The sequence below is a fragment of the Mus musculus genome, chromosome 5 (genome assembly GCF_000001635.26).
Source record: "Mus musculus strain C57BL/6J chromosome 5, GRCm38.p6 C57BL/6J".
NCBI classification, from domain to species: domain Eukaryota; kingdom Metazoa; phylum Chordata; class Mammalia; order Rodentia; family Muridae; genus Mus; species Mus musculus.
This window is the reverse complement of record NC_000071.6, coordinates 149,066,744-149,081,798: the sequence shown is the minus strand read 5'-3', so window position 1 is coordinate 149,081,798 and position 15,055 is coordinate 149,066,744. Positions and strand designations below refer to the sequence as shown.

Below are 15,055 nucleotides of genomic sequence, written 5' to 3'. Positions count from 1 at the left end.
CCAGCTCAAGTTGCATTTGGCATTGGCTTAAAAAAAAGTCTAAGCTACTAATTAAAGGGGAAAAATTATACTCTCTGGAGTTGTAGAAGCTGTGAATTATTTCCAAACAAGTTCTTTATTGGCTCGATGGAGGACTGCACGGTGAAAGAAACATTTTTTTCTAATCAATTTTCCATGCAAAACAATAATTTAAAATCAAACAAAGAGTGTTTTTGGCCAAAGTATTATTTACAACCTTCATTAGATCCAACCACATATACCAGTTTGTCTATACAAACGTATATGCTGGATAGTTGATATGCCAAATGGTGGCCAAAATGGACACTACTCATTATATCTTACTGATAAAATAAAGTAAATGCAATAAAATATGAAACACTTTTTAAAAACCAAAAATATGTTTAATAGCATTGTTTTTTATTTTCTAATTTGGATATTATTTACTCTAGCATCAAAATATGGACCAGAATTGCTATGATGACAACTGAAAAAAAAAAAAAGGACCAAATGATGTAAAATAGTAAAAACCAACGACCACTAAAGAGCTGGGTATACAGCGTACATATTTAGTCCCAGCATGTGGGAGGCAGAGGCAGGCAGATCTTGGAGTTTGAGGCCAGCCTGGTTCCTGCCTGGTCTACAGAGGGAGTTACAGGTCAGCCAGAGTTACACTGAGACTCTGTCTCAAAAAATGAAAGAAAGAAAGAAAGAAAGAAAGAAAGAAAGAAAGAAAGAAAGAAAGAAAGAAAGAAAGAAAGAAAGAAACAACCCCAAAATCAAAAAAGAATACGGGGGGGGGGGGGGGAAGAGATGGAGAGATGCCTCAGATGTTAAAAGGACATGTTCTCCTCCAGAGGACCAGAGAATTTGATCCCAAGAGGTTTGATTCCCAGTACCCACATAGTGCTTCCAACCCCCTATAACTCCAGTTCCAGAGGATCCAATGCCCTCTTCTGACCTCTGTGGCCAGCCAGCTTACATGTGGTGGGTGTACATGCTTACACACAGGCAAAACCTCACGCACATTAAAGAAGAACCTGCTAGCGAATAGCAGCATTTGAAATGCACTCGCTTTTCTACTGCTGAAAAACTTAACGCTGCCTCTTGCTCCCAGTCACATCCTTCACATCACAGGCACACACGTGCGCATAACCACAGGTTAGTGGCTAGGGAGGAGGGCCTGAAGGAACCCACATAAGAAGGCTGAACATGAGCCTTCTTTGCAAATCCTATCTTCAAAATGTGTCCACCAAGGAACGATAGGGGGAAAACATAATCTTTCTGTTGACTACCTTGTAGTTTAAAAATGTCACGGTGCAGGCTTAGCACTTGACCGATGTGACATTATTCCTCCAGGGAGATCTTTAGCACAGTAGAGCCAACTGCAGTGATTCACATCTACAGTCCCAGAACTCAGGAAGCTGAGGCAGGAGGATGGAGGATTTGCGGGTGGGCGGGTTCAAGACGGGGTTTCTCTCTTGGGTGTCCTGGAACATGCTATGTTAACCAGGCTGGCCCCAAACTCACAGAGATCCACTTTCCTCTGCCTCCAGAGTGCTGGGATTAAAGGTGTGGGCCACCACAGCAAGGATGGGGAAATCTGAGACTAGGTTGGGTTAACTGGGAGGGCCCCTTCAAACAACAATAACAACAAAGCAAATGACCAGTAATTTCCATATACCAAAGTTCTTGCTAAGGGGTATAAAAGTGTCAGTTGTACTACAACTAGGAAGAGGTAGACACTTAAAGTTGATAAAGAAACAAACATTGCACGATGACACTCAGGGAGCTGAGGCAGGAGGATAGCAAAGTCCTGTTGACAAACCCTGAAGTACAAAACACTGGCATGAAGAACCAGGTGGCCAGGGTTTCCCTTCCTCAAGAAGCATTGGAGCGATATCCCCGCCCTCAGGCGCGGTATCCCCGCCCTCAGGAGCGGCAGCAGAGAAACCTCCTTTTCTTTTAAGTAACTGTGTTTGCTTGCTTGCTTGCTTGCTTGCTTGCTTGCTTGCTTGCTTGCTTGCTTGCTTGCTTGCTTGCTTGCTTGTCTAGAGATAGAGATGCTCTATGCAGCCCTTGTTAGCCCAAAACTCTCTATGTAGACCAGGGTGGCCTTCAACTTACAGAGCTCTGTTTGCCTCTGCAACCTAAGTGCTGGGATTAAAAGTGTGCACTACTATGCTCAATATAAATTGTGTTCCTTGAAGCATTTGGTGCCTCACCCCACCCGCACGCCACCTCCCACTCCATTCTCAGAACACCAGAGCTCAAGTTTGCATTCACTGCTACTTCCCGCGGAGGTCTGGTCAAAGAAGCCTCGTCCTGGCTACTGACCGGTGCTACCTCCTCTCTGCGGGGAAGGAAGAGCCCAGAGCCCGTTAAGCAGATCCGGGCAGCAGGAGGCCTCCAGCAAGCTTAAGCTGCCTGGCCCTTCCTGTCCAACAGGTTAGGGGAACCTCTGCTGGTTTCCTAGCTTCTATAATGCCGAGAGGCAGGAAGAGAATGCTTGAGGTCGTTCCCACACTCAGCCTTCCTGGGAACGTAGCGGGCCCCAGGATCTATGCTGGGTAGTGACCACGGGGAGGCTGTCCTGGGATTTCCCAGGGCCCACACCACTTCCAGGCACAGCCGCTCTCTTCACTCAAGAAGTGCTGGAGAATTCCATGGCCCTCAGCATTCCTCGAGTGACTGGAACTGGCCTGAATCGTCAGTGTGGAAGGAATGTGGCAAATGAGGCTGGCCATGAGTCACTTGAGTTCCAAGGGACTAGACGGTCTGAGGAAGAAACCCAAATGAGTTCGTGTAGGCAGGTCTTCGGGCCAGCACCCTGCTTGCCTCTCACCGGCTATTCAGCGCCAGACCATGGTTGCTTTACAAGTCAGTCTCAAGCTTTCCAAGTTATAGGACACAATGCTACTGGCTTACCCTGACTGTACATTATTTAGGGCCTGGGGAAATTCAAAGCGCCAACTGCTCTTGCAGAGAACCCGAGTTCTGGTCCCAACCCCCACATCAGGCAGATGCTGGCTGCCTGCATCTTCTGCAGAACAAACATTAGCTTTCTCTCTGACAGAACGCTGGACCTGTGTCCCGAAGTTCCACAGAGTTCTTAAACCACTACTCAATGGTGTAAGAAAGAGCAAAGAGTGCTTTTTCTTTTAAAAAATTATTATATTTATTCTCAGTTATGTGTGCATGTGTCTCTGCACGTACCTGAGGTATCGGATCTCCTAGAACTGAGATTACAGGCCACCTGACACAGGTGCTGAAGGGCAGGTTGTGTGTTTAACTGCTGAGCAATCTTCCCAGCCTCCCCGGTGGTTTTTTAAATGTTAGTGTAGCTCAATACAGAGCATCTGCCTGGCTTCTCTCTCCAATCCTTAAACAAACAAACAAACAAACAAACAAACACCTATTGTAAGAGTAGACCAGGTTCTAAGGAATTCTGCTATATTCTGTTATAGTTCTAGGTTCGTAGGCTTGCCCTACCTGTGCTTTCCATGACTGAATAATCCATCACAGCCCTCCTCCTCCTCCCCTTCCTCCTCCCCCCCTTCCAGTGTGACCCACTGCAGGCTCTCTGTCCTTTCCTCTGTTACTTTGACTTCACTTAGAGAATCTCTAGGGAGACTGTCTCTGAGAATGGTGGTATGTGGGACACTGGAGCCTCCTGTTCATTGCCTGAAGATACCTCCACCACGTAGTGGACCTCAGATGACAGCAGCAGCCCGGATTGCTGTACCCAACACATCTCAGAAGGCCCCTTATGCATCCTAAGAAGGAGTTCAAATAAGTGCATTTTAATGTTTTTGACAGGGCATCCAGTCCTTGCTCCATGATGTTTGTCTCTCCTTGGTCTCCCATTAAACTCCCTTGAGGCATGGGGGACAGGTGGGACCTGGACAAAGCTCCACACCACTGAGCAACACCTCAACCTCAACACTGACAGCAGTTGGAAGAGATCTTTTTGGCTACTTATCACTTTGTCTCCCGAACTGAGAGTCAGCCACAGAACTAAGGACTGAATTGTGCATTTCCGTTTCCATGTTTGCCTTGAACATGTTTTAAAAGATATCTGTAAGTACAGGCCATTTTAGCATGTTTAAAACAAACAGGCCTGGGCCTGTAGCCCAGAGGTACAGGTGCTTGCCTGGCCTGGCACACACCCCTGGGTTTGACCTCAGCACAGCAAACAGTGGCCAAACTCTTAGGTGCATCCTGGTCCTGACCGGGGGCGGGGGGGTGGGGCAGCTGGAGGAAGGGGTGACAAGGATGGTGAAGACTGTAAGAGATCAGAAACTCAATCCCACTTTTCTATGAGCTCGATTTGGCCATTCTCGCTCCCTCCTTGTTGGCTTTTACCATGTGATAATTGTACATATGTATGGGGTAACGGTGTGACATCTCAGCAAACACACACAGCATCTGCCGATGAAGGACAGAGGGACAGGAAGCAGTAGGGAGCCAGCTCAGTGTTAGACCCGAACCTCTCCAGAACTTTCTCCTCTTTATCACGTTTAAACATTTACTCATGGATCAAGTGACTCCTGGAGGCCAGGTGGTAGGCTGGATGAAAAATGGCAAGCAGACACAAACTGAAGGCCACAAACAACATCGGGGGGGGGGGAGGTGGAGGCGGTGGGAACAGGACAGGAAGGGACAGTAGGTTCAAAGTCCTGGGCACAGAGGAGAAGGCTGTCCCCAAAGCCCAGGTGACTTAGGGTTTTACTGCAGTGAACAGACACCATGACCAAGGCAGCTCTTATAAGGACCAATTGGGGCTGGTTTACAGGTTCAGAGGTTCAGTCCATTATCATCAAGGTGGGAAGCATGGCAGCATCCAGGCAGACTTGGTACAAGAGGAGCTGAGAGTTCTACATCTTCATCTGAAGGCAGCTAGGATAGGACTGGTTTCCAGGCAGCCAGGATGAGGATCTTAAACCCCACACCCACAGTGACACACTTACTCCAACAGAGCCACACTTACTCCAACAGAGCCACACCTACTCCAACAGAGCCACACCTACTCCAACAAAGCCACACCTCCTAAGAATGCCACTCCCTGGGCCAAACATATTCAAACCACCACACAAGGGATGCCAGGAGGAAAGGCAGGAAGAGTGAGAGGCACATTCTCTTCAGGGACTGAGGAAGGAAAGGAATGGATGATAAGGCATTGACTCCTCCCCCACACACTTCCCAGTGGCTGCTGGGAGCTGACACCAGCTGGAGGAGCAGCAGACCTGTGCATGCAGGGCCTGGGGGCTGTGCTAAGGAGTTTGAACTCTCATGAGGGTCCAGGGAGCCATGGTGAGATCCTTGAAGAAAGGGAACATGACCCATGTTAAGTGTCACCTGTATATGGGAAGCCACTCGGAGCCTTCTGAGACAGAGAAACCCAGGTGTGTTAAGTAAGTGGAAGTCAATAGAGTCACTGAAGCAGGAACTGGTGGCCCAAGAATTGGGGGAAGTGACAGACACTAAAAGGACAGAAGCCACAGACATCACCTGCTGACTGAGGGAGGGAGGAACCTGTATGGAGGACTCAACCCCTGGGTCAGGCAAGTGGGTCAGGATGGAAGGCTAAACTGAGAAATGAGCAGAGTCTGAAGCGAAAGACAATGGCCTCCATAGTCTCATATATGTAAATGCTTTGTCCACAGTCAGTGAACTTGGTGGCGGTTTGTATATGCTTGGCCCAGGAAGTGCTACTATTAGAAGGTGTGGCCCTGTTGGAGTAGGTGTGTCACTGTGTGTATGGACTATAAAGACCCTCATCCTAGCTGCCTGGAAGCCAGTATTCTGCTAGCAGCCTTCATATAAAGAGGTAGACCTCTCAGCTCCTCCTGCCACCATGCCTGCCTGGATGCTGCCATGCTCCTGCCTTGATGATAATGGACTGAACCTTTGAACCTGTAAGCCATCCCCCATTAAATGTTATAAGAGTTGCCTTGGTCATGGTGTCTGTTCACAGCAGTAAAACCCTAACTAAGACAGACTAATTGGAAGCATTAGGAGGTATGGTCTTATTAGAGGCGGTGTATCACTGGGACTAGATGTTGAGGTTTCAAAAGTCCATGCCAGGCCCAACCACATTCCCTCTTTGCTTCTGCCCAGCTGGTTAGATGTAATTTTTTAGTGACTGCTCCAGCACCATGGCTGCTGTCCTGGTTCCCATCATGATGATCAGGGACTCACCCTCTGAAACTGTAAACCAGGCCCCCCAGTTAAATGCTTTGGTCATGATGTCTCCTCACAGCAATAGAACAGTAACTAAGATATGCCCTCGAGCAACATGTCCAGGTCCTGGTGGGCTTCACATTGCGAGTTGGAGTGTAAGGCGTTCCAGGATGCTACCACTCAGCTGAGCTATCAGGTCTACCCTCTCTCCACTCCGATGCTTTATCGGAATCTTTGGTAAAGAACACTGTTTCCCTTCATCTCCCACGGTGGCCCTGGAAGGATACCGCACCATCTCCACTATTGCTGCCTTCTGTCTTCTTTTGAGCATTTGTAAGCATGTCTTCATTTTCACTTTTGTTGTTTTTAGTACCGAGCCCAAGAACAGGAGCTCTGCCACTGAGTTGTAACCCCAGTCTTTCCTTTGCTTTTCTTTTGAGGCAGGGAGTGGAACGATGGTTCAATAGGGCTGCTCTTGCCGAGGACCCAGGTTGGGTTTCTGGCACCCAACCATCTGTCACTCCAGATCCAAGGGAAGTGATGCCCTCTTCTGGCTCCAGGCATGCCTGCAGTGTGATACACAGACGTACATGCAGCTAAACATCCACACAGATAAAAACAAGTTTAAAAAAATATTTAACCATGCTTTAATAGAAAACCTCACTAAATTACCCAGACCGACCTTGAACTCATTCTGTAGCACAGGCAAGCCTTTAAGTTTATGATGCTCCTGCCTCGGTTCCAGAAAAGAGAGGTTTTCTGGAAAGGATCAGCAAAGCAAGCTTGCACCAGGAAGCCTAGCAAAAAAGAAAGGAAACTTTTTGCCTGGAAGTGTATTGCCCTGTGTGGCATCTGCTTTCTCACCTGCAGATGGTGACCTGTGTGACGCTACGTTATGGACTTAGGCGGCTCATTCAAGACCAAAGCAGATAAAAAAAATTGCTCTTTCAAGTCCAAGTATAATCATTCAAAATAATAATAATAATAATAATAATAATAATAATAATAATAATAATAAAAGAAGCACGTTCTTGAAACTTCTAATTGGGATAAATAAATCTATCTGTTGTGATGAAGATAGCGTGTGGCTATATAATGTTTAGACCAGAACACTTTTCTTTTTAGGTTTTTGCTCCTTTTTATTTTATGCGTATGGGTATTTGTCTGCATCGACGTTTGTGTATCACAGAGACGCAGTGCCTGTAAAGGTCAGAAAAGGCCATCAGACCCCCTGGAGTTACGGGGGCTGAGAGCCACCATGTGAGTGCTGGGAACTGAAGCCAGGTCCTCTGCAAGAGCAGCTGGTGCTTAACCACTGAGCCATCCCTCCAGCCCCAAGAACTTACTGTAAAAACCTGTCAAAGCTTTTACATTCCTTTCCTTCCTCTAAACCCCCTCCTTTTTTAAAAGACAGAGCATTGCTATGTAGCCCAGGTTGCCCTGAAACTACATGCATGATTCCTCCTCAGTGCTGATATTATAGCTACACCACCTTGCTCAAACAATACATTGTTTCTTAATAAAGTTGAAAGAAAAAAAAATATGGCTGCTCTTTTTAAAAGATAGGCAGGGTCTGTGGAGACAAACCTCCCCAAATCCATTCTTCTGCCTGAGAGACGACTGTTGATTTTCTTAGTTGCTATTTTCCCCCTGGCGTGTTGAAAGAAATGCCTTTTGGTGTTTGGAGTTGAGAGGGAAAAATACGTGTTCCCCAAAGCCATCAGCTCCAATAAATCCCAAGGACTTGGATGCTTTGGTCACCAAGTATACAAAGCAGGAGCCAGACCTGGGGGCGGGAGAAAGCTGCAACCTGGCCCCACAGCCTGGATGAGAGCCATCAGGGTTTGGATGCAGATGACACAGGGCAGCAGATTCTTTCTGGGTTCTGTGGCTGACTCGGCTCATTCTGAGTTCTACCAGCTCCAGCCTGGGAGCCCCCTCCCGCTCACCCTTCCCGTTAGGCTGGGGGATTTTTATGCATGTCTAAACTGGTTTTATCTGAGTCTGAAACCTAGGTAGAATTCTTTGAATCCAATAACATATTTTAAATTCAAAGTGAATATTCTACCCAAGAAAAGCAGCGCATTTAGGGAGTTTATGGTTTTTGGTTTTTTTAAAAAAATATCTGATATGCAGGAAAAACTGTATTTTATCCTCAGAAACCATTGCTGTTGCTGCACATATGACATCATGTAGAAAGCTATTGTGGGGCATGCTGTTATTCTAGAATTTGGGGGTTCGAGGCCAGTCTCAGCTACATACAGGCCTCAGAACCAGCCGAGGCTATACAGTGATGCCTTGCCTCAAAGCACCAAGAACTGAGGGACTGGAGAGAAGGCTCGGCTGCTAAGAGCGCTGGCTGCTTTCACAAAGGACCCAGGTTCAGTTCCCAGCAGCACGTGGTGGCTCACAACCACCTCTAACTCCAGCTCCAGGGGATCCAATGCTCTCTCCTGACTACACTGGGTCGCAGACAGGCAGAGTCGTGTCAGCAAATGCTCATACACGTAGAATTAAACAAATCTGCTTTTGGAAAAAAAATTAAGGGGTGGACAGTTGGCTCGACTCTGAAGAGCACCTGCTGCTCTTGCGGAGGACCAGGGTTCCATTCCCAGAGACCACCTGTTGGCTCTCAGCCATCTGTGACTCCAACCCCAGAAGATCTGATGGACTTTTTGTTTGTTTGTTTGTTTGTTTTGGGTTTTTGGGATAAGGTTTCTCTGTGTAGCCCTGGCCTGATGCCCCCTTATGACCTCCATGGACAGCAGCCACATACGGGGTGTGTGTGTGTGTGTGTGTGTGTGTGTGTATACACACATACACACACACACACATATATATATATATATATATATATATATATATATATATATATATATATATATACACACACACACACATATATATACACACACACATATACATATATATATATATATATATATATATATACATACACACATACATATATACACAGACACACACATACATACACACAACATTCAGGCAAAATGCTCATGGCTATAAAATATTAAATAATACATCTAAGTTTTTTATTAAATTTTTTTAAAATTAAAAGACAAACCCAAGAATTCAGTGACAGCACTTGACCATCACATGTAAAGTCCTGAGTTCACTCTCCAGCATGGAAAAGGAGCCTGCTGTTGCTGTTTGGAATGTAAAGAGTTCTAATAAGATACATGAAAGGACCCAAATGCGTTCACAAACTTATAAACGAGAACATTCCACACAACAAAAAGTCCCTCCCCAAAGAAGGAAGGAAGGAAGGAAGGAAAGAAAGAAAGAAAGAAAGAAAGAAAGAAAGAAAGAAAGAAAGAAAGAAATTAAAGCAACAGTTTGTAAAGACACTGCTCCAGATCGTTTGGAGAGAAACCAACTTGATAAAATTCACCTCTGTGCAGTTGCTGACAACAACTGTTCTCAACCTGCAAAAGTTAAGGCACAAAGCTATGTTTTGTTCCATGTCCCTACAACCATTGATAGTCCATGAAGAGAAGGGAATTCTAGACATATTTGTTGATTTTCACTTGTCTCTTGATTTTCATATTTCAATTTTTGTTTATGTTAATTCGATGTCTTTTGTCTTCTTGTAGACCTAATTTTTTTTAAAGATTTATTTATTTCATTTATACACTTAGCTGTCCTCAGACACACCAGAAGAGGGCATCGGATCCCATTACAGATAGCTGTGAGCCATCATGTGGTTGCTGGGAGTTGAACCCAGGACCTCTGGAAGAGCAGCCATTGCTCTTAACTGCTGAGCCATCTCTCCAGCCCCTGTAGACCTAATTTTTAAGCTCTGTTTTCTACATTTGTGTGCCTGGTGGTATGTTCATATCCCTGCAGTTGCCTGAGGAGGCCAGGAGAGGGCATCAGATCTGCCAGAACTAGAGCTAACAGGTGATTGTAAGCCGCCATGTGTGTGCTGAGACTAGAACCCAGATCCTTTAAAGATCAGTGGATTGCCAGGCAGTGGCGGAGAATGCTGCCTTTAATCCCAGCACTGAGGAGGCAGAGGCAGGCGGATCTCTGTGAGTTTGAGGACCGCCTGATCTACAGAGTGTGTTTCAGGGCAACAAAGGCTACAGAGAGACACCCTGTCCCCCCAAAAAAGAAAACGAAAGCAAACAAACAAAAAACAAACCAAATTGAAGATCAAGCAATGCAATGGGTTGTCACAACAAAACAGTTAAAAATCACTTTTACTGTCATTAGTAGCTATTGTAAAGAGAGCCAGATCTGGTGGCACATGCCTTTAATCTTAGCACATGGATGACAGAGGCATTCTACCGGCCATACCACCCCGAATGTACCCAATCTCGTCTGATCTCGGAGGACAGAGGCAGGTAGATTGAATTTCTTGAATGCAAGGCCAGCCTGGTCTCCCCATGAAATTCCAGGGCTTCACACGGAAAGGAAACCCTGTTTCAAAAAAGGAAGGAAGGAAGGGAGGGAGGAGGAGAAGAAGGGAAGGAGGGAGGGAGGGAGGGAGGGAGGGAGGGAGGGAGGGAGGGAGGGAGGGAGGGAGGGAACTAGAGACAAGAATACCGGCAGAACAAGCTATGTAAGATATTACTATGGGTCATAACGTGTGCAATGATAAGTTGTTATTACAAGACCCTAAGGGCCCTTGGAAAAGGGTAACCAAACATGACAGGAAATTCAAAACAAAGAGAAGGCTCACTGAGTTGACAATTGTAAAGGTCAAGGAGGGTCAAAGGGCAGATTGGACTTTAACATCCCCGGGACAGGGAAAGGATATTATAGTTCAAAGAAATACCCTGTCCAGGAACCAAAGACTGAAAAGTACCAAGTCCCCACTGGTGAAGGTTGAGGGTACAGGGGCGAGGGAAGCAAGAGAGGAGGTCTGTTGCATTATAGAGTTAGTTCTGAAGGCCTGGGGAAGGTTTTGTTGTTAATCTAAAAGCAAATGTTGTAATTAATCAAGTTTTAAAGCAGTAGGGTTATGTGTGGTAGAAAAATTATATCCGATTTTTAGAACTATTTAGTTTTTTGTCTGTTTTTTCTTTGCTAATTTATTATTATTATTATTATTATTATTATTATTATTATTATTAGACAAGGTCTTATTTTGAATCCAGGATCGTCTAGAACTCATTGTATGTAGCTCAGGCTGGCCTCTAACTCTGGAAATCCTCCTGCCTCAGCCTCCTGCGCCTGCTGGAGAATTAATCCAAGGTTTCCTGAACATTGTCAGGGCTGACAGGGCCAGAAGTATGGAACCAAGATTCTAAGCTGGGAATGTCTTATTTCAAGGGCCCTCTCTGACCACAGGGTACCCCAGGAGTCAGGCTGGAGAGCACAGACATTCAGCTGAGATTTACAGCTTGCCTGCCCTGGGGATTTTTCCTTTAAATGCTAATAAAATTGTCAAGCTTTAAAAAGAATAAAATAAAATTGAGGAAGGTCAAAGGGCTAGGAATATGGTAGAGAGGAAGAAAACTTGCTTGAGGCCCTGGGTTTAAGCCTCAATTTAAACTGGGGGAGGGTGTTTCTCTGTGTAGCTCTGTCTGTCCTGGAACTTGCTTTGCAGACCAGGCTGGCTTCCAACTCAGAGATCTGCCTGCCTCTGCCTCCCAAGTGCTGCATCTAAAGGCATGGCCACCACTGCCTGGCTCTTTAAAGATAACTTCTTGCCGGGTGGTGGTGGCGCACACCTTTAATCCCAGCACTTGGGAGGCAGAGGCAGGCGGATTTCTGAGTTTGAGGCCAGCCTGTTCTACAAAGTGAGTTCCAGGACAGCCAGGACTACACAGAGAAACCCTGTCTCGAAACAAACAAACAAACAAACAAACAAACAAAAAAGATAACTTCTTTATAACCTCTTTTTACCTTGTTTTGAGGCAAGGTCACACACACCCGAGGCTGGTTTCAAACTTGCTGTGTAATAGAGGATGCCCCTGAATTCCTGATCTTCCTTCCCCTCACCCTTAAGTGCTAGGATTGTAGAAAATGTAGGAATTTTGTTTTGTTTTGGTTTGGTTTTGGTTTGTTTTTTTGAAGACAGGGTTTCTCTGTGTAGCCCTGGCCATCCTGGAATTCACTCTGTAGACCAGGCTGGCCTTGAACTCAGAGATCCGCCTGCCTCTGCCTCCCAAGTGCTGGGATTAAAGGCGTGCGCCACCACTGCCTGGCTAAAAACGTAGAAATTCTAAAGAGAAAAATATAGATTGTCTCTTGCCAAAAAAATGAATACTATTAACATTTCATAGTATATTTGTTCAGCCCCTTTATTTATTTATTTATTTATTTATTTATTTATTAATGACACACACACACTTTTCTTCAAATCAGGGTTCCTTCTAAAAATAGGTCTTCTCTTGATAAGATATTATGTATATTATTACATGGCAGTAAACCTGGTGTCTACAACAATTTATCTGTGATATGACACTAATATCCCATAAAGGTAGGTCAAGGTTATGAATATGGGGCTCAGAGATTGAGGCGCACCTACCAGGCAGGAGCCATTGTAGTGGTACATTAACCCAGTGGCTCACACATGCACTCTGAGGACCTGGAGGGAGGCACAGGAGGACCCCAGAGTCCAGGTCATCCTGGACTACACAGTTCAGTGCCGAGCCATGAGGCATGAGACCTCTCCTCAAATAAAGGCCGGGGAGAAAGGTTGCTCATCTCCCCGCAATCTCCATGACGCACATTTGATGTGGTGGTGGTGTGGTGGACATCTGTCGTCCCAACATCCCTACGGTGAACTGGAAGACAGAGGGAAGAGAATCTTCCAGAAACACTCAGCCAGCTAATCCGAAGTACACAGCACAGCGGCGGAAACCAGAGAAACCCTGCCTCAAAAAAAGTGAAAGGTCAGGACTCAGGACCGGCTTTGGAAGATCTTCTCACCCCCACGTGTACACAGGGGACCCTGGACGGCCTGGCAGCTAGCACCATCCTCCAGAACTCAGAAGGTTGAGCCGCAGAGCCACTTAAGGCTCGGTGTTGGGTGCCAGTCTAGGCAGCATAGCAACAGAAACACACCTTAAAGGGGGGGAAAAAAGGAAGAAAGAATTAAAAAAAAAAACCCACAGAAAACGAAATTACTGAATATTTCCTAGACACAAAGTCACCGGTCCAGCACCATCAGGGGGTACGGCAGTTTCTGAGGTCCGTTTGCGCTGATGTACTCCCACCGAAACGCGCTAAGCTGTGGTATCTTCTTCCTACTTCCTCATTTCCGTTCCTGGAAGTCAAAAGGAAACCTCAGAATGGGACCCACAGCGGTGTTTTACAAAAGGCAGGCGAGCTTTGTTGCAGATGTTTTTCTTCACACTAACACCATTATGAACAACCAGGACCCTGTTGCGGGTCCTGGGCTACCTCCCCTCCACTCCCAAAGCCACTTCGGGTCCTTGGTGGTTTGGGGTTGAGTTTTTGTTTTTTTGTTTTGTCCTTTGTTTTTGTCACGGGTGTTTTCTTTCTGTCCTGCTGGCCCAGTGCAAGTCTAACAGAGCCATGCCCCGAGGTTTTGTCTGTCTGTCTTTGTTTGGGATGTCTGTCTTGTTTCATTTTGTGACTATCTAGCTACATACCCGAGGCTGCCCTTAAACTCCATATCCCCGAGTTCCTAGTGCTGGGGAGTGCTCAATTTACTAAGCATTTTAAACTAAAAGCTTAGTACCTGGGGTGATGAGGCCCTTGTTCTACTAGCGGACATTCCTGACTTGGCTCTCTGCAAGCTGGGGAATGAATGTACCACGTGAGCAGGAAGATAACTGTCAGGTCGGCTACAGAGTTCCCTCAGCAGCTCAGGGAATGGCTGAGCAGCTGTGCTAGGAGTTCTTCCGGCTCCGGAGAAAGGCTGAGGTCTCTTTCACACTCCTGAAGACCTAGAAGGCTGGCTGTGGTTAGCCTTTGTGGCGGATTGAGGCGATTCCCACCTCTCACCTTCCAAGTCTTCCGTGGCCTCAGGACCAGCCTACAGGGTTGGCAGCAGCCTAAGGTGAACAAGTGCTGTGGAGCTTGGCCACCAGCCCTGGGTGTCAGTCATGCCTGTCCTCTCCCACTGCCTTTACATAGGCTTCAGATTTGACAGTTTGGGCTGGGGCTACCTGGGCAGGAAGCAAGGCTTTACCACTACTGAAATCTAGCATTTGGCAAAGTGCACAGCCCTTTGATGGATCAGAAAGTAAATTTAAGGGCTGGAGAAGTGGCTCGGCCCTTAAGAGCACTGACTGCTTTTCCGGAGGTCCTGAGATCAATTCCCAGCAACCACATGGTGTCTCACAACCATCTGTAATGGGATCCGATGCCCTCTTCTGGGATGTCTGAAGATAGCTGTGCGTGTGCGTGTGCGTGTGCGTGTGCGTGTAGTATCGCATGCCTTTAGTCCCAGCACTTGGGAGGCAGAGGCAGGTAGATTTCTGAGTTCCAGGCCAGCCTGGTCTACAGAGTGAGTTCCAGAATAGCTGGGACTACACAGAGAAACCCTGTCTCGAAAAACCAATAATAATAATAATAATAATAATAATAATAATAATAAAATAGGCCGGAGCGAGCAGAGCCAAACATAAATAAATAAATAAATCTTATAAAAAATTAATTTAAAAACCTAAATTTAAATATTAAGGGTTTGGGGACAATCAGTCTGTTGGGCTTGGAGAGACGGCTCAGGGGTTAGGAGCACTGGCTGTTCTTGTAAAGGGACTCAACATGGCAGGAGCACCTGTAACTCCAGTCCCGGGGCATCTAATGCCCTCTTCTGGCCTCCGTCTGCAGCAGACACAGAAGTGGTACACAGACAGACACGTAGAATAACAAATAATCAAGTCTGTAGGATTAATAGTCAATAGTGGGCTTATGGTTGTTTTGCAAACTA

At 46.2% G+C, this 15,055-nt stretch overlaps 1 long non-coding RNA gene across 2 annotated transcripts; it reads right to left on the bottom strand.

The window, feature by feature from the left end:
- Window positions 1-12,553: 12,553 nt before the first annotated feature.
- Window positions 12,554-13,986, bottom strand: Gm30078. Of its 2 annotated transcripts, none has more exons than XR_868722.3 (3): window positions 13,859-13,986; window positions 13,282-13,420; window positions 12,554-13,029 (listed from the first exon to the last, which is right to left on the bottom strand). It is a non-coding gene; the product is annotated as a predicted gene, 30078 (long non-coding RNA). The 2 variants fall into 2 exon arrangements; XR_377258.4 differs by having other exon boundaries at window positions 12,554-13,025.
- Between the last annotated feature and the right edge of the window lie 1,069 nt (window positions 13,987-15,055).